Consider the following 27,922-nt stretch of genomic DNA (forward strand, 5'->3'; position numbering starts at 1 on the left):
TGTCTTCCCTCCACTGCCAGGTCGGGAGCATTTTGCTTTCTCTGCACCCCTGGGCCGAGGAGCTGGTTCACAGTCGGCACTGATGTGTTTTGAGGGTCATGGGGTTTGGGAAGAGGGGCATGGGGTGAACACAGCACGTGGTCTAGTTCATGGCCAAACAAGCCCTCCAGGCCTTCTGTTCACTCACTTCCCTTCTATATTTGTCCTTAATCAAACTGTGCAAAGAAATCTTAACTGCCTTCTGTATTGTTTTGTGAATCAACAGAAGAGTCGTGCATGTTTACCAACCAGAGCTTTAAGGAAATAACACATAATCAGGGGAGGAAAAACCAGCTGGTGGTAGTTGGAGTTTGCCTGCATGATTGTTTGTTTCCCGTCTCATAAAAAAAGTTGATCTTGGTTCACGGTCTAGGGCATTTTCCAGAGATGAATTTGCCGGTCCACAAAGACGCTTGCGTGCAGTGTTATTTTCTCCCCTGCTCTTCCGCAATTTTCCCCTTGCTGCCTTCTGATGCATCTGCGTGGGCACAGACGGGGCAGCCCCAAGGTTAACTGGGGCCCAAACGTTGTTATCACCTGACATCTGCACCAACAGCTTATGTAAAACGAGCTGATTCCTGCAAGCACATGTCTCAGGCGGGAGCTGGGCCACCACCGGCATCCTGGAAGTTGTGCGCTGCCAGGAGGTGAGAACGAGACAGTGCGGAGGGCTGGGGCTGTGTGGGGCACTGGAAGGAGCTGCCTCTGAGAAGGGCTGGGACACGTGGGCAGAGAAGTCAAGTAAGAGAGGACTGCGAGTCCCGGGCAGCACCTGTTCCCAGGGAGTAAATAATACTTTGCCCTTGTCCTGCCTGTCGCCCAGCAGGCATCCAGTTCATCCTGCATTGTGGGCCGCTAGCCTCGCACCAGCGTGCTGCTGGTTTCAAATGTGCCTTGGAAAAGAAAGCAAAGACCCTGAGGGCTTCTGCTCCCTGCTCAGCTCGGTGCCCCTCCTGGACTCTCATTTCACAGCTGCTGCCCAACTGCAGGGCTCGCAGGGTGGGCCTGCCAAGTATTTGGAGCTGGTGCCTCTGGCTCTGGAGGGAAGTGAGGTGATGGGAGCAGAGGGCCTGAGATGATACTCGGCTGCAGTCCCAGGGGGAACAGGTGCTGGTGGCCGTGGCCTCATCCCATCCCCTCCCCTCTCCTCACCTCCCCCACGGCTCATGTCTCTGTTTACAGTCTATCCGCAGGACAATATTTGAAGTATTCGAAATATGGGTGTCATATCCTAAGACTGAATGCCAGTGCCATTGTGCAGAAGGAGAATTAGTAAGTTTAGAGACAGAGGAGATTAATCCGTCTGTTTGGGAATGAATCAGAGTCCAGCGATTAGGCTGCTTTGAAGGGACATCATTTTTCAGTTTAAGTAATAATGCAGTGGTTAAGGGCATACACACCTAGGTTCAAATTCCAGCCAGGCCATCCGCCTGCAAGAGGACTGCATTTTGGTAAATTCCTTTGTTCCCATTTGCTGGGTGACCCACTCATCCAGATTTGCCCAGGATTTTCCAAGTGCTGGGAGCCCCCTCAGCGAGCCCTGGACACCCCAGGAAAGGATGGGGATTGAGCTTAGCTCCTCCAGTGTGAAGCCTGAATAAGAATAGGGGTGTTTACCCCTGGGTCTGGCACACGCCAAGCACTCTGCTAGGCGAGCTAGCATGATACCCTTTGAGTACTCAAAAGTCATGGGATACTCAAGTCACCCAGGACCCGGGGGGGTGGGGGGGAGTGCAAGAGACAGAGTTGCAGACACTCCTGTTGCTGTACGAGCCCAGAAGCATTTACGCCTAGAGCCAGCCCTGTTAAGGAGCCTGTGTAACCTCTACCTATGAGGAAGTGAAGTCTTTGAAGGGCAGGACCTCCCCATTGTTAACAGCTGGAGAGGGAAGGACACAAATCTCCGACTCGGCTCTTCTCCATCAAGCCCTGAGTTCTTCTGCCCAGATGTTTCCACCCGCCTCAAGGCCGTTCACACAACACCTTGAGTATTGCACAAGCCTTTGCTCAAGCTGTCCCCTCTTCTGGAATGCCTCCAGCCCTCTGCCCTGGTCTGTTCACCCTCCATCTCCTCACCTGGCAGACTCCTACTTCTCCCTGGTACCCGGCTCAGGCATCTTCTTCTCCAGAAACCTGTACTGACCCTTCCCACGTGCCTCTACCCTCTTAACACCCCTTTGTGTCTCTGCTCCTGTGGTTCCCTCATAGTATTGTAATGACTTACTGACAGCCTGTCCCAGGAACCCCTTGACAGCAGGGACAATCTCTCTCTTTACACCTCCCCAGAGCCAAACATGGCTCCTGATGCATACCGGGTGCTCTGGAACTGAATTTGTTAAGGTCTAACATGATTGTTTTGTACTTAATAATCATAAAATAGCAACAATTCCTTGAGTCTTAGGATGCAACAGGCACTAGGTTGAGCATATATATTAATTATCTCGTAATCCTCATAAACTCATGACAGTTGATAAATGACAAACAGGAAAACAAGGCTCAGAGAGGCCAAATAACCTGTCCCAGGTCACACAGCCAATAAGCAGTATTTTCAACTAACACTCTCCTAACCTCTGGGTGCCTTACCAGTGTCAAACTCCATTCCTCGCATAGATGGGGCCCTGGGAACCAGCAGACAAAGTGAATGGACAGTGTGGGGCCAGGGCTGACAGTTATCCACGGGACACATGGTGCGGGACACAAGTGCACTGAAGTTGGGCCCTCATAGCCAGCTGGGGTTTTCAGGAGCCTCCGGCTCCTGGGCTGGCGCCGAAAGCCCTTCCTAATTCCAGGGCTTGTTTTCACCCTCCTGTCTTCCCAGCCCTTCTCATCCTCCCAGGCAAGGTGAGGTCTAAGAAAGCTGAGGAATGCGGCTGCATCATCTTCAACAAATTCTTTGCTGGTAAGACTGGGGGATTTTCCAGACAGTTTTCCTCTAACTGTTCCAGCTAGAGAACCCTGGGATAAGCTGCAATGACTCAGTCCACGGAAAGCCAGGGCCACTGAAGGTTCCCAGGAAGTCAAGCTGCCGTACCCACCCAGCCAAAGCAGGAAGTCACAGGCAGCCCAGGGTCCTCTGAGCCTCTGTGGGTGGATGGGCACAAAGCCAGAGGAATAAGCACTGCTGATAAGAGAGGCTGGGTCTGGAGGCGCCATGGCTCCCTTTACTACTGCTTCTGATCTACAAGAAACCTCAGCAGTGGACTTGGAGAGCGGTTCTGGGTTAGAATCCTTCCAGTGTGACAATGGCCAGGGATGCAGCCTATCTGAGCCTCAGGGTCCTCTCTGCAGACTCGGGGAAAGGGAACCTAATTAGAGGGCTGATGTGAGACTTTTAAAAAGTCATGTCTTCACAGTGCTGCAGGGACTTGACGGCAGCAGCTCTTATTACACGAGTGAAGGCAGGGAAATAAAATGAGTGGAGCTCCAGCATCTGGGGTGGCCATGAGTCCAACCCATTCCTTACTGCTCACCCTCTGAACAAGTCTGCCTGCTGCGCCATCGTGGCTGTGCCATCGTGACTGCACCCAGGCTGGGCAGCACGTACTGTGTTCCCTTGACCAGCAGCTCCCAAAGTGTGTTTTCTGCAGACCGGAATCTACAGGAAGGACTGGGGTGGCGGGAGCCCATTGTGTTTGCAGCGCGTGTGTTTCGCAGCCTTGGCAAGCTGCGAGTGCATGACCCCGCGATACTGTTGGAAGGGGACCTTTCCTCCAGAGGTCAGGCTAGGTCTGCGTTCTTGCCTAAGGAGGGCCTGCCTTTGAGAAATTCCTTCTTGACACCTTGCCGGAGGGCTCAGGAGTGCCCCGGTCTTGGCTGTGTCCCCTTCATCTTTCCCTCACCCACCCCCTTTGCTGGCAGAACTCGAGGCAAACGGAAAATCTGTGCTCAGGTGAAGAAAGATGTGTAATGTCTTAGATAACACCTGTTCATCTATGACTTTGAAGTATGTCAAAGAAAAGCCACATGACCTAAAATTGGTAATAACCTTTTAAGTCTTCTTGTCAAGTCAACATATAGCTATTATGCTGTGAGGGTTTGAAGGCCAAGGCGTATGAAGCCTTTATAGATGGAAAGGCCTGTGGAACTGATCTAACAGTTAAGAAGTGAAAGCCTCAAGAGGAGAAGTGACATTCTGAAGATTATCAGCCAGCTGGGAGGATTCTCTCCCTCTCTCTCCCTTCTCCTCCTCTTTCTCATCATCACCCCATGATGTGGCTGGTATGGTGCTGGGCCACACAAGAATACCAAGAATTAAGGGGGCAAGGAACCCCCTGCTTTCAGGAACCTTTCAATCTAGGAGAGAAATCAGCAGTTAAATGATGAACAGATAATCCTTTAGAGCACACTCAGGAGAAAGAGCAAAGACTTGGTGCAAGGCTGACATACCCTGCCTGGCTCCATCTCCTGGAACGGCCCCACTGCTCACCACCTGTGGGACCCGGCATGGGTTCTCCAGCTCCTGGAAGCCCCAATTTCTCCACCTAGAAGAATGCTTCTTAGGGTTTCTGTGGAAGCATGTCATGTAGTGCCTAGTACATACCAGGTGCTTAATACACTGAAGTGAAAATAAATCTAAAGCCTACAAAAATGTCACCTCTTCCTATTAGACTTTCCTGTGGGTACCCAGTTATTTGCACCATGGATTTACATCTGTTTTTCCCTTCGGTCCTCATGAGCGCCTTCAAAGATAACTGGGAAATAAATATTCATTGACTAAACAATGTAGAATAATAAAACGAATAAGCACAACACGCTTTTGATATGTCAGAGTCTGTTCTTAGGACTATGGTCCTATGTAACATATGTAAGACATGCATTATATGCATTCAACCACTCTATGGGCTGGGTTCTATTATAATGCCCATTTGACAGATAGGTAAACTGAGGCTCAGAGCTATTAAATAAAATACCTGAGATTATAGGGTAGTGTATAACTTAGCTGAGAATGAAGCCAGGTGAGGTGACCCCCGTGTCCGTGTCCCTATGAGTGAATGGTGAATGAATGAATACATCCCCTATTTTACAGATACTGAAGCTGAGGCTGCCAGAGCATAACTGAATTCCCAAGATTACACAGTTGGTTTAGTGGTAAAATGGCCATCAGATGGCAGGAGCCCACTTCTCTGCCAACACTGTAAGTCAGGTGCTGCCACGTGACTTGCTTTCTTCAGTAAAATGTGAGTTGCGCACAGCACTTCCAGATGGAAGCATTAAGAATGTGCCACATTTCTTAGAAGCATGTGTTGAAATGAAGCCTCTGTCTGCCTGCGTCACTGAGCAACTAAAATAAGCAGAGTCCACCTGCCTACCAATGAGAGCCTTCGGTGAGAAATGAATTTTTATTGTGTTCAGCCATGAGACTTGGGGGGGCTTGTTATCACAGCAGAACCTGGCTTCTCCTGACTGATAGAGGTTTCTCCTTGGCTTGGGTAAGCAAATGCTCATACACCTGCTACATCACTTAGCCCCACTCACTAGTGCACACTCAGGGGTTTTACCTCTCGATGGCTTCCTCTTTCCAGGGGACTAAGCTCAGAATGAATGAGCTGGATCATTTATAGCATGAAAGGAAGACAGCTGCAGAATCCCAGCTCCTGACAGAAGGCTCCAGACAGACACTGACAGCTTGGCTCTGTCACTTTAATGCACCAGATACCCCCTCCCCAAAGTGCTGTCTTGTGTCAATCTTTCTTAATGAACAGAATGTTACAGAGAGTGGGCTTTTCATAAAGCAATCCATTGGTTGAGATGAGCACCACTATCTCCTAAAGCGGAAGACGTTAAGTGTAATTTATCAGATTTGTATTTGACTGATCTTTTAAAAGTTGCAAGGTGCAAAGTTGTAAAGAGTTTTAAAAATAATTACATTACCCAATAGGCTTATCACTTTCTATTTGGCAAACACACTAACAATGAAACGATTGATATTGATACCAAAAATATTCACCTAATTTTTCAAAAAATGTTTTCATTGATTAAATCATTCCAACTAGAATTAAAAAAAAGTTTCTGTATGTAGAGTATCCTTTATATTTAACTGATGAGAGAAGATTATATACAAAAAGTTTTAGGATTTCAAATACTGACTTGCATATATTAATTTCTTTTAATTAAAACATTTTTTGGTGACACACACTAAAAAGTTAATAGTGTCTCAGACTAGACGAACTTCGCATTTGTCCTTATGTTTTTCTGCATCCTTGAAATTTTTATTTTGTGGCTTCATGTTCTTCTTTATGTTTTTTAATATCTTCTGAATTTTTGCATCAACTAGTCTTATGATTAAGTAGAACAATCAAGTATGGGATTTCTCTTAAGCGATGATAAACATATGTGTCCTTTCCTGAGACTGTCTGGCTCTCTGCAGATCAACTTGAAGGTGAATCTGAGCCTGGATGTGATGCCTGGTGAAGGCAGACCCAGAACTGTATCATGGGGGGCAGGAAGGGAACTTGCAGCTCACTGGGTACAACCTATCCAACTCACAGATGAAGGAAGTAAGGCCCAGGAAAGGGATGTGCCCAGGGCCACACAGCAGGTGAGAGGTAACATAGAGAAAAGACTAGAACCCAGGTCTGTCTGATGTCAAAGACCATGCACGTTTAACTGCTCCCCAGTTTTGAGGAGCCTAGATGCTCTTCTGAAACTTAGACACAACGTCATTCCCCATGTGCCAACACCACCTACACTTGCCATGCACTTTCAAGGCAATGAATTTAAGAATGCGTGATCTGGAGTACCCGCTGTGGTGCAACGTGATCGCCAGCATCTTGGGAGAGCTGGGATGTAGGTTCGATACCTGACCTGGCACATTGGGTTAAGGATCTGACATTGCCACCGCTGTGGCTTAGGTCCAGACTGCGGCTTGGATCTGATCCCTGGCCCGGGAACTCCATATGCCATGGGGCAGCAAATAAATAAATAAGTAAGTAAATAAATAAATATTAGAAGTAAAAATGAAAAAAAAATAGAAGTGGCGAAAACTTGAGTATTGATGGGTGTATTTTTAAAAAAATAAAAATAAAAACACATGATCTCACTTGAACACATGACAACCCTGTGGGCTACAAAGGCCGTGGAGCCCTAACATTCAGCCTCCTGTTTTCTTGGTCCCTCTTTGCACATCAGCACACTCCCTCACCTTTATATACTCAGGGTGGAAAACTCTATGGCATCAGCCATATCGTGGTGCTTCTGTTTCTTAACTTGTGTGGTTTAGAACAAGTGACTTAACCTCCTTGAACCTCAGTTCCCTTCTCTGTAAAATGGGCATCTTTGTGTGAGTTGTCCAGATGATCCAAGGAAATAACACAGAGAGAGTGACCAGCCCGTGTTCATGTCCACGCTGCAGCTCCCCAGGACCTCTCATATCGGCATTTGACCAACAATTTCACATCCTGCCCTTTCTAGTCCCTTCCATAAGGTCTTCTCCAGTCACAGCTGGTGCCCTCCACCTCACCAAAGCCTGCCCCTTCTCTGAGAAGCCTGCCTGGACTCCTTCAGCCAAACTGAGTGCTCCATTTTTGCATCCCTGTGGAAAGCATGGTCCATGCCACTCTTTCTTGTACCTTAGGCTCATGTCACTAAATAGGTCACGACCTTTTCTTCCCAGTATCCACTATGCCACACCAGAATCTAGGATCTTTCATAACAGAAGAAGCTGGATCTTTAACTGAGTTTTCAAAGATTTTATATATCTATACCAATATCTATGTCTATTTATCCATACACACACACACAAGTATATAATGAGTATATGTGTATGTACATATACACGTGTATTTGTATACATGTAGATTTAATAATTCAGCTCTTGTTTTTTTTTCCCATTAGAATAGTAGGTCAAATTACACCTTAAAACTCTTAGAAGAGAACATAGGCAAAACATTCTCTAACAGAAACCATGCAAATATTTTCTTAGGTCAGTCTCCCAAGGCAATAGAAATAAAAACAAAAATAAACAAATGGGAACTAATCAAGATTACAAGCTTTTACACAGCAAAGGAAACCATGAAAAGAAAAGAAAAGACAACCCATGGAATGGGAGAAAATAGTTGCAAACAATGCAACTGACAAGGGCTTAATCTCCAAAATATACAAAGAACGCATACAACCCAACAACAACAAAAAACAACCCAAGTGAAAAATGGACAGAGGAGCTAAATAGGCATTTCTCCAAAATGGCTGGTAGGCACATGAAAAATGCTCAACATCACTATTTATTAGAGAAATGCAAATCAAAACTATAATGAGGTACCACCTCAAACTGGTCAGAATGGCCACCACTAATAAAGTCTACAAATAACAAATGCTGAGAGGGTGTGAAGAAAAGGGAACCCTCCTGCACTACTGGTGAGAAAGTAAATTGGTACAACCACTATGAAAAACAATATGGAGTTTCTTCAGAAAACCAATATACAACTACTATATGAACCAGCAACCCCACTCCTGGGCAAATATCCAGACAAAACTACAATTCAAAAAAGACATACATGCACCTGTAAGTTCATTGCAGCACTATTCACAACAGCCAAGCACAGAAGCAACCTAAATGTCCATCAGCAAATTAATGGATTAAGAAGATGGGGTGCATGCATGTCATGGAATACTACTCAGCCATAAAAAGAACAAAAGAATGCTATTTCCAGCAATATGGATGCAACTAGAGATTATCTTACCAAGGGAAGTTAAGTCGGAAAGAGAAAGCAAATACCATATATCTCTTAAATATGTGGAATCTTAAAATATGGCATAAATGAACCTCTCTACAAAACAGAAACAGACTCACAGATATAGAGAATAGACCTGTGCTTGCTAAGGAAGAGGGGAGAGGGAGAGGGATGGATGGGGAGTTTGGGGTTATTAGATACAAACCATTACATTTAGAGAGGATAAGAAAGGAGGCCCTACTGTAGAGCCCAGGGAACTATATCCAGTCACATGGAATAGACCATGGTGGAAGATAATATAAGAAAGGGAATGTATATATGTATGACTGGGACACTTTGCTGTACAGCTAAATTTGGCACAACATTGTAAATCAACTATAATTTAAAAAAAAAAAGAATTAGGGGGGAACAAAAGAAGAGTAGGCCAAGACCTGGAAGATTTTTGCTCTTCTTTGCTAGCCTTGTAGCTGCAGCTGAGACCTATGCCATAGCCACAGCAATACCAGATCCAAGTTGCCTTTGCGACCTAGGCCTCTGCAACCTACTGGATCCTTACCCCAGAGGCCAGGGATTGAACTAACATCCTCACGGAGACAACGCCAGGTCCTTAACCCACTGATCCCTAACAGGAGCTCCTTTTTGCTAGCTTTGAAAAGCTAAGGTGAAGAAATGTGGAAGTGATATAGGGTTAGAGGAGGAAAGTGTGGGGAGATGGGGAAGAAACCTTGAGAATGGAACAGTGGAAAAGGCTGGCTAAACATATGATCTCATTGGAGTTCCCGTCGTGGCGCAGTGGTTAACGAATCTAACTAGGAACCATGAGGTTTCGGGTTCGATCCCTGGCCTCCCTCAGTGGGTTAAGGATCCAGCGTTGCCATGGGCTATGGTGTAGGTCGCAGATGTGGCTCAGATCCTGTGTTGCTGTGGCTCTGGTGTAGGCCGGCAGCTACAGCTCCTATTAGACTCCTAGCCTGGGAACCTCCATATGCCATGAGAGCAGCCCAAGAAATGGCAAAAAGACCAAAAAAAATATATATATATATATATGATCTCAGTCCTCCAAACAACCCTGGTGTGATTTCCACCTTGCAGATGAGCAAAGCGAAGCCTGGAAATGCTGAGGGCTACCCCAAAGGTCGCAGAGCCAAAGCAGGTCCTCCCTCTGCCTGAGTCCAAAGTTGGTGCTTTTGTTGCAAAACCAGGCTGCATCTCCTGTGCCAAGGGGGAGGGAAGGGAGGGATCAGTGCACACACTGCAGGCCAGACTATGCATGTCAAATCCTGTCCTTCCACTTACCAGCCTGGGGACCTTGGCTGAGTTACCTAACTCTAGGCCTCAGTGTTATCATCAATAAAATGGGAGTGATGACAAGAAGGATGGCTTCATGTGGATGATGTGAACACGAATGATCCCTAGCAAGTAAAGCACTTAGAAAACCATCCATTAGCCTTAGCGATGGTCATTCTCCCAGGTGCCCCACACACACACGAATGGGGGCCAAATGGCCCAAGCAGAATCCAGCAGGCCCAGGAGGAACCCACTTCCTCATTCCTCCAGACCCAACTTCTCCTTTGTCCTCCTTGCCCAAGGTCAGAACCCCACCAGATCTCAGCTGCTCACGTCATTACAACAGAGGCTCCTGTGATTTGTGCAGGTGATTTACATCTGAGACAGAAGAGAAATTTCAATTGACACAGGAAATACATCTTGTGGAGACCAAACCGGCGAAAGCAAAACTCAGCCCATTCCATTTTATCAATTTCTTCGCTGGGGTTTCCAACTCAGACAGCAGCAGCCTCGGTTTTGGCTTCATGTTCACATCTCTCAAGGTTTCCAAGACAGTTCAGAAAAGGACCAGGATCACACAGCCACCAAATGGAGAAACTGGGATTTGAACCTAGACCATCCGATTTCAGACCCCGCCTACTTAATTGCTTCCCCACACAGGGCCACATTTCTCTAGGGAATACACCTTGAGGACAGGCACCGGCTCCCATCAGACTTGCAACCCTGGCAGCTACTAGCTGCTTGCTCGTAATAAATAATCAGTACCCACTGATAGACTTGTTGCCTGACCACAGGAAATGTTTTCATTTAATCTCGTCTCCTTAGAGTTGATTATCTCAGGGCTGAATTGAGGAAAGGTTGAGATAGTTAGTCATTGATTCATCAAGCATGTACTGAATGCCTAACCTGGGCCAAAGCCTGGGTGCGAGAGGAATGAAAATCAGCAAGACAAGATCCCTGTACTCCAGCAGCTTCTTTGTCAGGAAGGCAATGCAGGAATTCCCAATCCTGGATGAAACCCTTGATTTCCTGGGGAGCTTTTAAAAAAATATTGATGTCTGGGCCTCACCTCCAGTGGTTCTGATTTAATGACGCTAAGCTGGGACCCCAGACTTTGTTGTTGTTGTTGTTTAAATAGTAAACTTATTTTAGAAGGTATAGATTTACAGAATTATGACGAATGTAATAGAGAGCATTCCTATGAATGCCATGCCTCGTTTCCCCTGCTATTAACATCTTACATCAGTATGGGACATTTGTCACAATTAATAAACCAATATTAATGCACTATTATTAACCAAAGTCCACACTTTATTTCAATTTCCTCGGCTTTCCCCTAAGGTCCTTTTCCTGTCCCAGAAACTTACCCAGGTCACCTCATTACACTTAGTCATCACGTCTTCCGAGGCTACGTTTCAGTGACAGTTTCTTGGCTTTGGTTTCATCTTCTTTTGTTTAACTCTTCAGAGTCTATTATGCAGCCAGGGTTGAGAACTTCTGGCCTGGGATCAAAAGCATGGAACTTCTAGAGGGGAGCTGTCTAGGTTCAACTTCTGGCTGGGCTACTTAACAGCTAGGAGAACTTGGGGTGAGAAGCAATCCCACAGAGCCCCCATTTTCTGACGTGTAAAATGGGAATACAAATAGTAGCTTACCCCATAAGTTGTGAAGGTCAAATGAGGCCAGTGTTTCTCAACTTTCTTACATCATAGCGCCCAGAGAAAAAAAATACAGTATTCATATTGTGTCCTGGCACAACACACACGTTATTGTGGCATAAATGGGTGAATCTGCTCACAGCCAGGGGTAAGGGGATCGAAGGTTGAGCCACCTATCACTCTTCTATGCTGGGTTAGGAAGTTCTGGGCTGACACCCACAGAAGCACTTAGACCCCACCTCGGCCCATGTGAGCCATCCATTAACATTTTCCAGAAATGTGGAAGCAACAGACCTGCAAAGAGCAAGGAGCAGCGCGGACTGGGGCAGTAACAGTGAAAGTAAGGGCAGTACTTCCAAGCTCATTTGTAAGGACCTGCTGCCTTTCCAAAGCAAATGAGTGTTGTCTCTGGAGCAGAAGGGAACTGCTCTCGCTTCCTAAAGGACTCTGGGTGACCAGCTATGGACAAACCCTAGGGCACCTCCTTACACTGTGAGGAAGAAGAGCAACCATGCTGCTGGCACGCGCAAGACAGAAAGCCTGGCAAATTAAGTGGTGGCACTTGGAAACTGAAGACAAAAGATTTCATGTCAAGAGCCTCCTTGTTCCTTCTGCTGGCTACTTCCTCTCTGGCGCCACCCTCTGGTGTCAGCTAGGTCAAGCAGAACTTCCAAAGCTGGTAAGTTGTTTTGTTTTTTAATGGAGTGCTTTTTTTTCTCTCACTTTTTAGGGCCACACCCACATCATATAGAAGATCCCAGGCTAGGGGTCAAATCGGAGCTAGAGCTGCCAGACTAAACCACAGTCACAGCAACGTGAGATCCTTAACCCACTGAGCAAGGCCAGGGATCGAACCCCGTATCCTCATGGATATCAGTCGTGTTCGATTCCACTGAGCCACAATGGAAACTCTGAGTTTTTTCCCTTATTACAAAACCTAAGACTTGAGAATACCAAATAAAATCAATTTCTAGGGGAAAAAAATAAAAACTCTCAATAGGAAAAAAGTTATAACACTGTCCGGGCCATTGCAGAACCCAGAGGATATATTCAAAAATTGAAAAATTGAGACGTTCCCGTCATGGCTCAGTGGAAACAAATCCGACTAGTGAACCATGAGATTGCAGATTTGATCCCTGGCCTTGCTCAGTGGGTTGAGGATCCGGCGTTGCCCTGAGCTGTGGTGTAGGTCGCAGAAGTGGCTCGGATCCCGCATTGCTGTGGTCCTGGCATAGGCCAGGGCAACAGCTCCGATTAGACCCCTAGCCTGGGAACTTCCATATGCCACGGGTGTGGCCCTAAAAGGACAAAATATTTAAAAATTTTTTTTGAAAAATTCTAGGGGCTTGATGATTTCCTTTTGACACAAAATGACCTAATACATTTGCAATTTGTGGTTCTTGGTATTGAGGTTCATAGGAAGCTAGAAAGTCTTCAAGCCTTGAGCTGAATTCCATGAGGAGTTATCTGGCTTTTGAATCAGTTTTTCTTTATCTAAGAGGTGACAGCAGCAACAGCACCCACCTTCCAACAGCTTCTTTCTGGACATGGTGAGCCTGCAGAACCACCAGAGTTTCACCCACCTGGGAGCCAAGAGACTCGGAGACCACTGCATGCGTGGCAGCTGGGAGTCGCCCAGCCACATCCCCTGCATCTTTCCAGCCAGCTTTGAATGCAATGTTTGGATGAGTGGGATCAAAGATTCTCTCAGCATCTGCTCCTGTTTCTGGGCAAGAACTGCAGCCAGCACGGAGGAAATGGGAGCTCCAGGCCCGCTCATGGACCGAAGGCTCTGCTGCCCAAAGAGGCTGGATCACAGGATGAGGGCTGTGCCCACTGGAGGCATATTTGTACGGGGCAAAGACATTAATCATCCAGCCGAGCGTTGTTACCTCAAAGTTGATCTTGGGATCAACCTCTGGGTTCAAATATCCCAGTTCATCTTCAGTAACAGAAAATCTTTCATTTATTTTTTCTTATTTGATAGGCGTGTATTTCTTGAGGCTGAAGAAATTAGAGATGTGAAAGATTGTGAACTTTAGATGGTTATCTCTGCAATTTGCCCACAAATGTGTCAGCACCATCCCTAAAGGGCAGTGCCTGCACATCTGAGACCCAAAGAGATTTATGGATGATCTCGAAATGTTAATAAATGCTGATGCGTGGAAAAGACGTCTCACCACTATAAAGCATTTCTGTGTTCCTCATCTTATAGTGAAGTGTGTCCGTGGCAAAAGTTTCATAGTTGGCAGAGCAGGGTTCACATTTTAGCCCAGCTGTGTGATCTTGGGTAAGGTGCTTAATCTCCCTGAGCCTCCATTTCCTCATTTATAAAATCAGGATTTTAAAATGCCACCCTTGGCGTTCCCATCGGGCTCAGTGGAAACGCATCTGACTAGGATCCATGAGGACGCAGGTTCGATCCCTGGCCTTGCTCAGTAGGTTAAGGAGCCGGTATTCCATGAGCTGTGGTGTAGGTCGCAGACATGGCTCAGATCTGGTGTTGCTGTGACTGTGGCGTAGGCCAGCAGCTATAGCTCTGATTTGACCCCTAGCCTAGGAGAACCTCCATATGCCTCACGTTCAGCCCTAAAAAGACAAATACATAAATAAATAAAAATAAAAATGCCACCCTTAAATTGTTGTTTTGAGAGGATTAAGAAGAATGGTAACTGCTAAGCTGAATGCCCAGCACGTGGTAAAAGCTCAATCATGGGCGACCAAGACTGCGATTAGTCCCACGACAACTTTGTGAGTTTGGGCAGGCGCACATCATGGATGAAGGAATCAGAACTCAGAGACACAGAGTGGCTGATCCATGTGAGTGGCACAGCCCCCTGGGGCTTCCACTCTGGTTCTCCAGGCACTGAGTGCAGAGTCCTTTCCTCATTTCACACACAGGGTGCCTGCTCTTCTCCCTGCCAGATTCACAGACACTCAGCTGAGGCTCAGACCACAGGGCTGGAGAAGCAGCCACGTCAGAGGGAGCTGAAGCAGGGAGTGGACAATCCTCCAGACAGGCGTGAGCTGGATGCCTGGAGCCCAGAGGCCTGAGGACTCAGACAGGGGCGGGGGGCGGGGGCGGGGGGGGCGGTGTAGATTCAGCCCTGTTGTCCAAGGCCAGGAGGGTGTGTGAGGACAGACCACCTAGCAAGCAGCGGGTGAAGGCTGACTCAGAGAGTGACACACAGTGTCCCAAGGGGCCAGAGGCTGGAGACAAGAACACATGTGAAGAACTCAGAATGGGAGTTCCCGTCATGGCTCAGTGGTTAATGAATCCAACTAGGAACCATGAGGTTGCAGGGTTTGATCCCTGACCTTGCTCAGTGGGTTAAGGATCTGGCATTGCCATGAGCTGTGGTGTAGTTCGCAGATGCGGCTCAGATCCCACGTTGCTGTGGCTCTGGCGTAGGCCGGCGGCTCCAGCTCCGATTTGACCTGGGAACCTCCATATACCGTGGGAGCGGCCCTAGAAAAGGCAAAAATTCAAAAAAAAAAAAAACTCAGACTGGACAGAAATGGAGGAAAACTTGACAAGAGGCTGGAAGACAGTATTAAGTGAGGTTGGCCCCTGGCTCTGGGGGTGTGGCAAGTGAGAACTGGTGGAGTCAGTTAAGATGCTCCTTTAGGATGCATCCAGTGGCAAAAAAGAAAGTGTTTCTTTCTTTCCTGAGCAAGCTAAGCAATATCCCACAGGTCAGATTCCTCCAAGTCTCCACTCAAGGGAAATGAGGAGAAATCTGACTTGCTGTGATCAGATGTGAGATGCTCTGGATGTCCACGTGATGTGTCCATGTGATGTCCACACATCAGTCCAGTAGAAGTAACCAGAATTTCCTTAAGTGTTGTCTTCCAGACAACCTGGAGTCAGGGAAACTTACACTGAAAAGTCATCCAGCTCACATTGCCCTCCAATGCATGACGCTTCCCTTTCAAATTAGTTTGCCAGGCTCTACTGAGCATCTTTGGTGATGGGGAGCTCCCTACCCCCCAAGGCGGCCCTTTACATATACGGAAAATGTTTCCTTATTATATTCTTCAATTGCCAGTGACAAGAAAGCCCAACTGAAACTGCTCCTAACAAATAAGGAATTAATAAATAAGGAATTAAATTAACCAATAAATAAGGAATACACTGTGCAGTTGACCCTGGAGGTGCTACCCAGATCCCCCTAATGAAGGACTTTCAGCACCAGCTGCTGAGGAGCTGCCGCAGGCAACCTTGAACTCTCACCCCTTTCAGGGATGGCTTCCCTGCAGCAGCCTTTCCTGGACAGCCCACAGCCACTGACTAATCAATACCAGAGTACTGATGTCTGGGTCATCGCCACCCAGGGCTCCTCCTGGGCTTGGCTGAGGCTGTTGACAGGACCCTATTTGGCTTGAGTCCTCCCTCTGCAACTTCCGTTCCCTCCCCACTTCCCTTCTTCAAGCGTTCACCCTAGGACACTCCCGGCATTCCCTAATAAACATCCTGCACCCTAAACTCCGCCTCAGAGTGCACTTCCCAGGGAACGAAATTGTAGCAAACTGGCTCCCCTAACTGGAAGGTCTAGGGGACATCAGGTACAGCTGGTTCTAGGGGCTCAGGAGGAGTGAATGGGGGCACAGTGTCACACGTTCTCTTGGCTGTGCTCAGCTTTGTGCTCACTTTACTTTCAGATACTTGGAGCCTCAAATCCTGGGCGGGGCGGACGGGGGGGAGGGGGGCTTTTCACCAACAACTCATTGAAGTTCAAAATGTACTTCAGGAGTTCCCATGGTGGCTCAGTGGAAATGAATCTGACTAGAATCCATGAGGACGCAGGTTCTATCCTTGGCTTCACTCAGTGGGTTAAGGATCCAGCATTGCTGTGAGCTGCATTGTTGATTGCAGACGTGGCTCAGACCTGGCATTGCTGTGGCTGTGGTGTAGACCAGCAGCTACAGCTCCAATATGACCCCTAGCCTTAGAACCTCCATATGCCACAGGTGGGGACCCCCCCCCCCGAAAAAAAAAAGACAAAAAGTACTCCGTATTAGACTGACTGAGTCACCAGCTGATTCTTGGATCAATCATTGTGGCCAGAGAGGATGGGATGTGCTGATTAGCTTCACCCAGAGCCAGAAGATCACCTGGACCAAGGGACAGAGTCATTGGCCAAAACGTGAAAGCCAAGAGGAGGGGAGAGATTGTTTCCTGAACAAGACATGGGATCACGACCAGAAGAAAGGCAGGCAGACACCACTCAGGCAAACACCGCAATTCTGCTAGGCAGAAGTCCGCCTCCTTGCTGTTCTGAAAGTCCCAGCCCTCTTCCACGGGCCTGCCCTTAGCATATTTGAAGCACTCCGTCCTCCCCCAGCTCCAGGCTGCCCCTCCAAGGTCTGTTCTCCCATCTTCTCCTATGTGGCTTGGCCCTGAGCCCTCTCAGCTCTCAAGGCATTTTCTTTTTAAAACACTGTCTTTCGTCTCTCGTTGCAAAGTGTGCTACACAGAGCGAAATACAATGCTCTTAGAAGACAATCACTTCACTCCTTCAAGATATTCTCCTTCTATTATTGGAGTCTGGACTCTAAATCATGAGCTTTTCTTGGTGGATGTAAAAATTGACCTCTCACCGTAAATTGGATGTCATTTGCCTAATGCCTTGAGTTGCTTTCCCAAGTCCCATGCTGCCACACAGCTCCTCAATCCAGGGTTGTGCAGTTAGATTTCTGAACAATGTTGCATATAATCGATGACAGTTCTATGTACACATTGACTGGACACCAGAGCTCCTTCTACGTTGACTCTCTGAATGTAGGTGTACAAAATTATATACATGAGAAAGAGGACTGGACCAGAATCCTGGATTCAAGTCGTGAGCACCAACACTTACAAGCTGTGTGGCCTTTGCTGATCACTTAATTACGCCGTCTCCACTTCCTCACATAGATACAAGTTAAAAATAAGGTAAAGATATCAGACTCATAGAAGTTGTTCATATAAAACCAAATATCACATATACTATGAAAACTATCTGTGTGTATACAAATATTTTACATTATAAAATGTTTTAAATTATAAAATGTTTTTCTTACTACATAAGAAATGTTACGGTAGATAATGTTTTCCTACTATGGGTCACAGTTTAAAACTTTGAAGAAAAACACCCCTTCCAGGCCTATACCTGTCTTACTAACCACTGTACAGACACATACACATACATACACACAAACTGAAGAGTTTCTTAAAACAAAACTCCCTCTTATGACACATGAGTAAGGAAAAAAATAAAAGTTAAATAGCAAACATAATTCTTATTACCATTATTCAAATACAACATAGAAAGATTATCCCAACATAAATAATACAGAACTCCCAAACACGGCCTCGACCCAACTACGTTGGTTTTGTAGTTTCATCAACAATTGAAACTCAGGGAGTTCCTATTGTGGCTCATCAGGTTACAAAGCTGACGAGCATCCATGAGGATGCGAGTTCAATCCCTGGCCTCGCTCAGTGCATTAAAGATCCAGTATTGCTGTGAGCTGTGGTGTAGGTCGCAGATGTGGCTTGGATCTGGCGTTGTGGCTGTGGCATAGGCTGGCAGCTGCAGCTCCAGTTCAACCCCTAGCCTGGGAATTTCCACGTGCTGCACTGGCGGCCCTAAAAAGCTAAATAAATAAAAATTTTAAAAGCAATCACAATTCACTCAAGCAGGTGGCAGGATGTGGTACTTGTGGGGCTGCGGGTGTCACTTATGGTGTCAAAGCCCCCAGGGGGACACCCAGTGGTGACCCAGGAGGTGGAAGGCATTTGAGAAATAGAGAAAGTAGCATTTCAGCTGAAGGCTGAATGCAAGTTGCAGAGGCTGGGAATGAGAGAAGCCTAGACAGTCACGGAGAGCTGCGAGCAGAAAGGTCTGCAGAGGGAAAACAGACCCCTGGCCTCTCACCACTACAGCACAAGAAAAGATGAAAACTATATTTCTTCCCCAAAATATCATGATGAGAACAGGTCACTGAACTGACAGATTGTAAGATAAGAAAAAAACAGGAGTTCCCGTCGTGGCGCAGTGGTTAACAAATCCGACTAGGAACCATGAGGTTGCGGGTTCGATCCCTGCCCTTGCTCAGTGGGTTAAGGATCCGGCGTTGCCGTGAGCTGTGGTGTAGGTTGCAGACACGGCTCGGATCCCGCGTTGCTGTGGCTCTGGCGTAGGCCGGTGGCTACAGCTCCGATTCAACCCCTAGCCTGGGAACCTCCATATGCCACAGGAGCGGCCCAAGAAATAGCAACAATAACAACAACAACAAAAAAAAAAAAAAAGAAAGAAAAAAGAAAAAAACAAAACCATCCTGACAAAAATGTATGTATTCTTGACAAATATTAAGTAGAAAAAATATACACATACTCAACCAAAAAAATCCAAACCTCTTAAGAAAGACCCAAAGAAGGCAATTATGACCAAGATATTTGACGGGTGGGATGAAGTTCAAGGTTATTCTCTCACACTTCCTTAGAGGGCAGTAAATCAGGCATAATTTATCTAATTGCTCACACTTTTAATCTCAGTGGAAATGAAACTGCTTAAATTGCAAAGGTGATAAAGCTTTGAAAAACGTAGACAGGTGTGGTTCCTGGCTCCAGAAGGCTCCCCTTCTCCGTGTGCCCGCCCTCCCCCCTCCGCTGAGCCTGTCATTCTCAGCATTACTCACACCTGCAAACGAGGCAGGGCCCCAGGCTGCAGCTCCCCAGTGGAGACAAGGCAAGACTATAAAAAGTACCTCGACCACAAATCAACCATCTTCCAGCTGACGTGGCCTCACACTCCGCTTTCCGGCACTCCGATAATCGGGCCTCTGATTGACCTGCTTCCTGCCAGGACCTGGCTCCCGTACTTCACCCCCCCTTTGGTGTGGCATTTAAGCAAAGGTTTTCCTTTCTCGGCTTGGCTCCAGGCTCTGCCTCTGCCGTTTCCTCTCTGCATAATCCTTCCACACACCTGCAAGCGAGTTATTGCACCCAAGGCCCTTGGAAGCCTGATGATCTGAGAAGGAACAATTGTCACTCATTTTTTTTGATTCATTTGAAAGTCCAAGGGGGATCAGAATAGACTTATTCTGAAGGAGGAAAGCAGCAGGTTTGAGGAGAGAAGGAGAGAAGAAAGAGCGAGAAGGCTCGGCCATCCCACATGCCACCTGGAGATGGAAGATTGGGAGTGATGGGTTCAGGCAAGGAAAGGAAGGAACCCACAAAACAAAGCTCCTTTTTTTTTTTCTTTTTTATGGCTGCACTTGTGGCATATGGAAGTTTCCAGGCCAGGGGTCAAATCGGAGCTGCAGCTGCAGGCCTACGCCACATCCATGGCAACAGCAGTCATGTCTGCCACCTATACCACACCTTGCAGCAACGCCGGATCCTTAACCCACTGAGCGAGGCCAGGGATCCAACCCACAACCTCACAGAGACAATGTTGGGTCCTTAACCCACTGAGCCACAACAGGAACTCCACAAAGCTGTTTCTTTACATTGAAATTTTTCTGCCACCCGGATCTTTGGATAGTTCTAACACAATACACTCCTTCTTACAGTGTGTAGACCCCTCTGCTTGGACAGTCTGTCCCCACCTGTCCTCCCTACTCATTCTATAAAGTCACCTCACAGGTTCCCTGCTTGGGGAGGCTCCCCTGGACCCTGAGACAAAGACCCCTATTGTAAATTCTCACCCCACCCTTTCATTTCCTTAGTGCCTCCCATCTAACCATGACGACTAAATTGAATCTGCCATCTTTGTGTGTGTGAGTGTGTGTGTGTGTTTGCCATTTCTTAGGCCGCTCCCGCAGCATATGGAGGTTCCCAGGCTAGGGGTCTAATCGGAGCTATAGCCACTGGCCTACACCAGAGCCACAGCCACACCAGATCCAAGCCGCGTCTTTGACTTACACCACAGCTCATGGCAATACCAGATCCTTAATACACCGATCGAGGCCAAGAGTTGAACCCGCAACCTCATGGTTCCTAGTCAGATTTGTTAACCCCTGGGCCACGACGGAACTCCGAATCTGCCATCTTTGTTTACACTTTTCTCCACTAGACTGCAAGGCCCTCGAGGGCAGGGATCACATCCAGCTTGACTTTCTGCCCCTCGAGGGCAGGGATCACATCTAGCTTGACTTTCTGCCCAGCTGTGCCTGACTGTCCCTAGACCCTCCATGTAGGTGAGCCAAGGTATCACAGGTTCATTCCTGGAAAGTGGACTCTGAGTTGGAGTTTAGGGCACAGGATGTGTCTGAGGGGGTGCCCTAGGGGACCAGCACTGGTGGGGGAGAGGGAGGGGGCAGAAGATGCAGAGGAAGGACTGGAGCCAAATGCAGACCAACAATAGCTTCCGCTGAGGCCAGGAGGCACCCTGAAATTAGAATGGCCTCCAAAGTCAGAGTCCACGGAGATGACAGATATTTATAATCAGGCATTGTCATTCACTGATGGGATGGGGTGTCACTTCAGGAAGGGCTGTGCTTGGGCAAGGTGACTCGGCCGCAGAGCCCTCACTGAAGAGGCTGACATTTAAAGGTCGTCTGCTGTCTGTGGTGGAGATGAGTTAGAAATTAAAAGACTTTCCATGATGATTTCATTGTTGGCCATGGCGACTGTGCCAACAGTGGAAGCCTTTAAATGCAGATTTTATTCACTTCTCCATCCATCCGCCCCTCCATCTAACCACGGATCTCACAAATATTTGTTGTGGTGCCTAGGTCCCAGGCCCCCTCCCATAGTAGAAAGAGCCTGCTCATCACACCTTCATTAGAAGTTTCTCCAATATTGGGGAAAGTATGTGGGGGGAAGGAGGGGCCAGAACAGTGAAGGAAGGGAATAGAAGAGCCACCAAAACCAATAGCCATGGCACAAGTGGAGAATCGGAACACGTAACTAATGCATATCAACTATAGCGTGGCACTCGCCATACACACTTTCATCTCCCTGGTGAGCGACAAATCGTACGGCCATATGTCATGGAAAAGAAAACCGGGTTTCAGAGAGTTGATGGAACTGGCTTAGAATCATGCAGCCCCAAGGAGTGCCACATACAAACCCAGCTCTGCCTGAATGTAGGCCTTTTGCTCAAGCTTTTGTCTGAAGACCTTGGCTCAGCCTTTGTTGGGGAGCCACCAGCCTGGACACAGAGGACTGCAGCTTGCAAGTGGGCCTTGTCACGGCCAAGGAGATGCCACTAGAGACCAAGTCCGAGCTGCCATGGTCCTCTGTCTGCTTCCCCTGTGGTGAACACCAACCTGCTCACCTTACCTGTCCTGACCCCTGACTGCTCTCTGCAGGATGAGTCAGCTCAGCTGTTCTGACCTTGGGCTGTTCTCCGACTCTAATTAACCTGGCCACAGCCACAGCAGTTCACCACAAGGGCCCATAACCCTTTCTCTGATGCCCTGCCTACTTTTAGGTGAATGATCTCATGGAGTATAACCGGTATAGGTGTTCTTGCTTCTATGAAAATTCCCAAACCTCTCATTGTCTGTGTCTCCCGTGAAAACATGAACTTGAGCTATGCCCTGCTAATTGGAGAACTCCTTCTGGGCAGGATGACAGTCCTGGTCCACTTTCCTTCCCCAGTCTCCAGTGCCTTACCCAGCTGGAGAAAACGCTCAGGGTGGAAAAGTAAAACCCATCCACACACACACAATGAGTGAGGCTAGCGCCATTCCAAACCAGAAGGACACTAACAGAAATTACTAATGTGTCCCACTGTATCAGAAAGATCCAGCTTCTGAACATCTTTTATTCACCCAACAAATACTGGTTGAACGCGTGCTAAATGTCAGGCATTGTGCTCGGTGCCAGAAAGACACCGGGGAAAAAGAAGATACAGTTCCTAACTTCAGGGCACTTACAGACTAGTAAGAGAAACCAACACTAAGCAAATCATTGATCAAGTAACAGTCATTGAGACCAGCAGTACAGAGAAGCAGCCTGGCGCTGTGCAAATGAGCATAAATGGGGGGTAGCTGGTCCCAGGGGTGGCAGATTTTCCTATGGAAGGCTGGAACGTAAAAGGTGGATGAGAAGTAGCTGAAGAGGAAAGAAGCACCACAATAGCAGGAAGGGTCTAGGGGATCTAGGTGTACCTGGAAGGCTAGGGCAGAGAAAGGGGGGAGGGGCAAAGGGGTGATGCTGACTGGGAGGGTGAAGCCAGGTCAAGCAGGGCACTATGAGCTGTGGCATAAGTTTTTTTTTTTTCTTTTTCTTTTTTATTACTCAAATGAATTTATCACATCTGTAGTTGTATAATGATCATAACAATCAGATTTCACAGGATTTCCATCCCACTGGCATAAGTTTTGCATGTGTTTTTTGGTTTGTTTGTTTTTGCTGCACCCACAGCATGTGGAAGTTCCTGGGCCAGGGATCAAACCTGTGCCACAAAGCAACTCAAGTCACTGCAGTGACAACACTGGATCCTTAACCTACTACGCCACAAGAGAACTCCTTGCCTTTTTTTTTTTTTTTTTTTTTTTTTTTTGGTCTTTTTGCCTTTTCTTGAGCCGTTACTGCGGCATATGGAGGTTCCCAGGCTAGGGGTCGAATCAGAGCTGTAGCCACCGGCCTACGCCAGAGCCACAGCAACGTGGAATCTGAGCCCCATCCGCGACCTACACCACAACTCATGGCAACACTGGATCCTTAACCCACTGAGCAAGGCCAGGGACTGAACCCGCAACCTCATGGTTCCTAGTCGGATTCGTTAACCACTGAGCCACGATGGGAACTCTACATGTTTTTTAATAAAAGAAATGGGACATCAATCATATAAATATGCAGAGGAGTAAAATGCAATTAGATTTGTGAGGTTTTTGGCCACCCCGAAAAACCTCATGTGGAGCTTCCCAGCCAGGGATCAGATCCAAGCCACAGCAGTGAACTAAGCCGCAGCAACACTGGGTCCACTCTATAGAGCCTGAGATCAAACCGTGCCAAGCCAGGGATCAAGCCAGGCATCAAACCTGTACCCCCAGCACTCCCAAGCCACTGCCGATCCTATTGCACCGCAATTTTTTGTTTTTAAACAATCTTTCTGGCTGCTATATGGAAAATAGATTGGACAATGCAAGAAGAGACATGGGGCTTTTGCTGCAGTCCAGGCAAGAGGCTCTGGTGTCTGGTGTCAGGAGGCAGGGTGCTGGCAGAGACCTGCAGAGGATGGATTTGGATTGGCAGAGCTTGATGACCGTCCAATCATGCAGTGGACTGGGGGGCGGGACAGGGGTGTGTTACGAAAAGGAGAGGAGGTGTCAGTGACCCCTCCCAGCTTTCCTCCTTGAGGGGCTAGGTGGTGGGCCACGTCATCCTCTGGATAGGAAACCACAGAGGAGGAATGAGTTTAGGAGACAGCAGATGAATTCATTTTAAACATATCGAGTTGGTGAAGCCACGCAGATATCCAGAGGGTGATGACACGTCAGTGGTTGGATAACAGGGGTCTGACTTCAGAAGCCAGATCTGAAATGGAGATATGGGGATGACCACTCCCATACGCATAGGTGTCCTTCAAAGCCACAGGAGTGGCTGAGATCTTGCAGGGAGACACCGGAAAAGGAAAGTTAAAACTGACAGGAGCCAGAGTCTGGAATCGGGGTCTTTCTGACACCTTCACCATCAACAAGAAAGGCACAGGGAGGGCCCAGGGATCCTCACGTGTGCCTAGCACAGACTCTTCCGTGTAGGGATTGAGCTAACAAGATCAACAAGGGATGAAGGTCAGCCAAGCAATTTGGCGAGGCAGCCTCGGGGGAGACCAGAAGTGCATGTTTACACCTGAGAACCATGAAATAAGGCAGTTCCCCAGAGGGGCACTATTGAAACTCTAAATGTCTCTCGGGTAAAAGTCTCCAGGTCCACCTCCCTCCCACCTTCCTCCTAGACACTTCTGCAGCATCAAAATGCTGGTCTCCTAAAGGGTCGATTCCCAAAGCTGGGGAAAGCCGCTTTCTCAGACATTAAAGGGAATCTGGCCCCCAAGTGCCCATGCTCTCCTGGAAGAGCTAACCCAGGCACTCTAGTTGGTTAAACATGAACTTACCCGCCATCAGCACATCAGCTCACAGTCCCCAAACTGAATTATGTCAGCTCTGTGACTTTATTAAGAGTTATTTGTCAATTTAACAGCACAAAACCAAGGAGGAGCCAGATTCTTGACTGAGGCGGACAGGTTTATGAAGACTATGACTCAGATGTCTCTTCCCTGAAAGCTCCCTAATAAAATGCCATCGTCAACTGAAACCTGTAAATGTCATAGGAAGATTAGCTTGTACCTTAGAAGTGGCAGCTTCCAGAAAAAAACTGCAAGATTCTTGATACACACACATACGTACATCTGCATACATATGCATGCACACATCTGTATCTGTCTCTCTATCCATGCAGATGTACAGATGTGTTATACAAATACTTTCTGGAAATGAGAAAAGCATTAGTGGAGTAAAGTCCTAGATTCTAGGTCTGCCCCATCACTAACCCTCCTTTGCACAACTTACCACAATGTGTGTTTGTGTGTATCAAGACTCTTTCAAGAATCACGCACATCCAAAGCAGCAAAGTTTCTGGTAAATGATCTTTCTTCCCCACAAGGAAAAAACACTTGGCTCGGTTCCTGGTACATTTATTGAAGAGGAACAAGGCTTTCTGAAGAAGGTGGCTTCTGAGCCAGGCCTAGAAGGTGGCCTGGGGTTCTAGGAGCCACGGAGTTGGCAGGGATGGTGTTCTGGGTGGGGGAGGGACCAGTCTGAGCAGAGATGGGAAAGGCTAGCAAGGACTTTGGGAAACACCAGCTTTCACTAGAGCACTGGGTACACCTGGAAAGGCAGTGAAGGTAAAAAAAGAGACAAGCAGGTTTGGGGCCTGGTGCTCTCATGGACGGTCTCGAATTTGGGGTGAAACGATTTGGATTTCATATGCCGGAAAGGGGGCGTGGGACACACTTAAAAGGGTTTCAACAGGAAAGTGACATGGCTTCCAGGAGACTGATGTGCTCACAGGCTGGTGAGAAATTGGACACGGAAAATTCAGGAAGGTGTAGCACCAGGCCGGGCCAGAAGTTAAAACAGTGAGATCATAAAGATCTATTAACAAGGAAAGGTGCTTGTAATAATTGCTAAGGTTAAGTCAGTGGCAAGTTGACATTGTTGATGTTGCCGAATTGTTGGTACATATAGTATGTGCATATCTACAGAGGAAAAGTCTGAGCACAAAACACATCCAAATACAAACATGGGTTATTTCTGGTTGGGGGGATTATGGACCACTTTTATTTTGACTCTGTATTTTCTATCTCCAACAACAGACATTTCCTTGTGCAAAAAACAGGAGGGGAGAAGAGAGAGACAGAATCTGAGTCTATCAACCAGAAAGTCCATCAAAGTCTTCTCCTCGACAATAGAACCCCCTACCCTGGAGCTGGATTGGGCCTCTCCCCTCATTTAATGACCCAGAGTAGAGGTCACGGTGACCTAAACCAGGGAGGAAGCCACTGGAACAGAAAGGACACGATATTTTCCTTCCGAGGTTTCTGAGCACAGTCAATCCTGGCACCTGAGAGCCATACAACCTGGTTTAGGTGAAGGATGCCAACCGTTGTGAACCTGGGCTGAAAACCAGATGCCACTCACAGGCTGAGAACACCCGATTGCTGAGAGAGTTTGGGAATCATTAAGGCCACCCGAACCACGAATAGGAGTGAAAAACAGGACTGTGAAAGTGATAGGACCCAACAGCATCTTATAAACTCCAGGGCACCTTCTGGCGCTCGTTAACTCAGGCTGTTCCAGAGTCACCACACACACCCCCCAACTCCACCCTCCTCGCTGAACTGAACTCATCCACTGCAAATAAGATAGTGAGCTCTTACCGTGTGCAGGCACTGTTCTCTGTGTGGGAAGTCCAGCGGTGATCAAAGCAGATTCGGTGGGTCAGACCTGTTGCACTTCCTTTCCTTGAAGACACCCGCCATGCTTTTTCCTCCTGCCCTTCCCTCTGGCTTCTTGAATGCAAGCTTCGCGATAGCTGGGATTTGTATCAGTTGTTTTCTCTGCTGTGGGCCTGGGATCTAGAACACCTGCTTGGCCCATAGGAAGGGCTCCACAAATAATTGTCGAACCAATGGCTTTCACATGGGCTGTGCCCTCCACGGGGATCATGCTTCTGCTACCATCTTGTCTAGCTTACTAGCTTACTGAATCCCTTTTGCCCAGCTCCAACATCACTCTGTCGGAGATGCGTTCTAGAATTCACCAGATTCTTCTGTTAATTATTCTCCTGGTATCCTGTGCTGCTTCTCAGCACTTACCATCACTCTAATTACATCATTACTTAATCTGTCTCTCCTGTTAGTGTAGAAACTCCATTGGCCTGGGCTTGTCTTTACCACTGTATCCCCAGTTCCTAGCACAGAACCTGGTTCCTAGTCATTCAGCAGTTGTCAAGGAACTGACTGAAGGAATGCACACAATTTGATGACCACTTAATCCCAGCTGGAAACAGGGTACTCATCATTCCTGTAGCTATTAAGGAAACTCATGGACAGCTGTGGGCAGAGTGGATCACAGCAACCAGGCTAAGCCCCAGGGCATTTTTTGGTTTGGGCCACCTGGTCCTATTTCTATGAGTAAATTCAGGAAACTGGGGAATACACTGCCATCACCGATTCACTCAACAAACTTTTAGGGGTCATTAGGTGAGGTACAAAGATGACTAAAGCCATCTCTGCTTTCAAGGGGCTTATAGTTGAGAGGGAGGGGATATCAGAACTAACGAGATAAGGGCACTGATATGTTGAAAGAAGTATTAGTGTGCTAGGGTTATCATAACAAGGTCCCACAAACTGAATGGCTTAGGACTATATGGTCTCACAGTTCTGGAGGCTAGAAGTCCAAGATCAAGGTGGCAGCAGGGCCATGCTCCTTCCAGGGGCATCAGGGAAAGTTCCAATCCAGGCCTCTCTGCTGGTGCTGGTAGTTCCTTGGCTTGTGGCAGCTTGACTTTTGTCTTCATGTTGGTGTTCTCACTGTGCACGTCTCTGTGTCCAAATTCTTCCCTTTTCCTAAGGACACCGGTCGTATTGGATTAGGGCCCCCACTAAGGACCTTGTTTTATCTTGATTTCCTCTATAAAGACCCTATCTCCAAATAAAGTTACAGCCTCGGGTACTGAGGATTAGGAACCCAACATACCTTTTGGGGAACACAATTCAGCCCAGGACACAGGCACTCAGAGAGGGCTGCACAGGCTTCAGTGGG

General features: G+C 47.4%; 1 long non-coding RNA gene across 1 annotated transcript; it reads right to left on the reverse strand.

Annotated features, from left to right (window-relative positions):
• LOC110261213 lies at positions 279 to 27,903 on the reverse strand. Its single transcript, XR_002345157.1, has 2 exons — positions 26,536 to 27,903; positions 279 to 517 (listed from the first exon to the last, which is right to left on the reverse strand). It is a non-coding gene; the product is annotated as an uncharacterized LOC110261213 (long non-coding RNA).

Source organism: Sus scrofa, chromosome 6 (genome assembly GCF_000003025.6).
Source record: "Sus scrofa isolate TJ Tabasco breed Duroc chromosome 6, Sscrofa11.1, whole genome shotgun sequence".
In the NCBI taxonomy this organism is placed as follows: Eukaryota; Metazoa; Chordata; class Mammalia; order Artiodactyla; family Suidae; genus Sus; species Sus scrofa.